We start from the raw sequence: 2,509 nt of genomic DNA, 5'->3' as shown, positions 1-2,509 counted from the left end.
GATACGTGTACCCTAATATTCACAGCAGCAAAAGTTACAATGACCAAAACACTGAAGCAACATAAATGTACATTTACAGATGAATGGATGAAGATCATATGTGTGTGTGTACATGTATACACACACATTCAATGGAATACTACTCAGCAATAAAGAAGAATGAAAAAATTCCATTTGCAGTAACATGGGTGGACAGAGGATTATCATACTAAGTGAAATAAGTGAGACAGCAAAAGACAAATATCATATAATACCACTTATATGTGGAGTCTTAAAAAATTATACAGATAAATTTATTTACAAAATAGAAGTAGATTCACAGACATAGTAAAGAAACTTATGGTTACTAAAGCAGATAGCATGGGGATAAATTAGGTGTTTGGATTAAAATATACACACTATTATATATAAAGTTTCAACTGTATAGCACAGGGATCTATACTCAATATTTCTGAATAGCATATAATGAAAACTGTGGTACATATACACCATGGAATATTACTCAGCCATTAAAAAGAATACATTTGAATCAGTTCTAACGAGGTGGATGAAACTGGAGCCTATTACACAGAGTGAAGTAAGTCAGAACGAAAAACACCAATACAGTATACTAACACATATATATGGAATTTAGAAAGATGGTAACGGTGACCCTATATGCGAGACAGTAAAAGAGACACAGATATATAGAACAGTCTTTTGGACTCTGTGGGAGAAGGTGAGGGTGGGATGATTTGAGAAAATAGCATTGAAAGATGTATATTATCACATGTGAAACAGATCACCAGTCCAGGTTCAATGCATGAGACAGGGTGCTCGGGGCTGGTGCACTGGGATGACCCAGAGGGATGGGATGGGGAGGGAGGAGGGAGGGGGTTCCAGGATGGGGAACACATGTACACTCATGGCTGATTCATGTCAATGTATGGCAAAACCACTACAATATTGTACAGTAATCAGTCTCCAATTAAAATAAATAAATTTTAAAAAATAAAATAATATTTAAAAAATAACATAATGAAAAACAATCTGAAAAAGAATATATATGTTTAACTGAATGACTTTGTTATATACCTGAAACTGTACAACACTGTAAATTAACTATTTTCAATTTCAAAAATAAAAGATATTTTGGAGGTTTATCTGCTAGTACCTAGGAGTGTGACCTTCTTTGAACAGGGTCTCTATGGAGGTAACCAAGTTAACACGAGGCGATGAAGGTGAGCCCTGGTCTAATGAGACTGGTGTCCTTATAAGAAGTTTGACAACAGGGGCGTGCACACAACAGGGAGACGCCATGTGAAGATGAAGGCCAACATCATGGTGATGCAGTCACAAGACAAGGAATGTTGAAAATTACCACACACCACCAGCATCTAGGAGTGAGGCCTGGAATAGATTCTGGGCCACAGGTCTCAGAGAGAACCACCCCTACCGATGCTTTCATCCTGTACTTCCAAGCCTCCAGACCTGTCGTTTTTCTCCATCATCACTATAAACATGATACAGCTCCCAGCACAGAGGAAGCACTCAACAAATACTTAGAGAATGACTGGGTCCAGAACTCTTGGCTCTTTAATTCATTCTGTCCCTGGGAGTCCTAAGCCAAGCCTTTAAAAGGCAGCCTGAGCTGCGAACCTTGATCACTCATTCCACACCCTCAGGAGAATTCCTCCTGCGGTTGCTCCTGACAATTTCAAAGTCTGGTCTCTTTGACTTCCTAGCAACCAATCATCTCTTCAGTTTTCAACTTCTGATCCGCAGGTGAGCTGTCTCTAGATTAGCTCTTACCTAACCCTTTCCCACAACACTACACCCTCAGGAGAATTCCTCCTGCGGTTGCTCCTGACAATTTCAAAGTCTGGTCTCTTTGACTTCCTAGCAACCAATCACCTCTTCAGTTTTCAACTTCTGATCCTCAGGTGAGCTGTCCCTAGATTAGCCCTTACCTACCCTTTCCCACAACACTATACCCTCAGGAGAATTCCTCCTGCGGTTGCTCCTGACAATTTCAAAGTCTGGTCTCTGACTTCCTAGCAACCAATCACCTCTTCAGTTTTCAACTTCTGATCCTCAGGTGAGCTGTCCCTAGATTAGCCCTTACCTACCCTTTCCCACAACACTACACCCTCAGGAGAATTCCTCCTGCGATTGCTCATGACAATTTCAAAGTCTGGTCTCTTTGACTTCCTAGCAACCAATCATCTCTTCAGTTTTCAACTTCTGATCCTCAGGTGAGCTGTCACTAGATTAGCCCTTACCTACCCTTTCCCACAACACTGGCCATTCTCTGCCTTGATTTTCCAAGCATAGCCTCAGGTCCCCTGCATTCCAGTAGCCGCTCTGATGGGCAGAAGGGGACATGAAGCCTGACCCTGTGAGTGGGACTGACCAGCATCAGCAGAGATCTTTCCTGGGCGAAAATTAGGCGGCAGGACTGAAATGGAACCTTGGTTTGTTTTCCTAGTCTTCAACCACCGAAGGAGGGGCTTGGTACTTGGAATCCAGA

Source organism: Muntiacus reevesi, chromosome 17 (genome assembly GCF_963930625.1).
Source record: "Muntiacus reevesi chromosome 17, mMunRee1.1, whole genome shotgun sequence".
Lineage (NCBI taxonomy): Eukaryota > Metazoa > Chordata > Mammalia > Artiodactyla > Cervidae > Muntiacus > Muntiacus reevesi.
Note: the sequence above shows the minus strand (reverse complement) of the source record.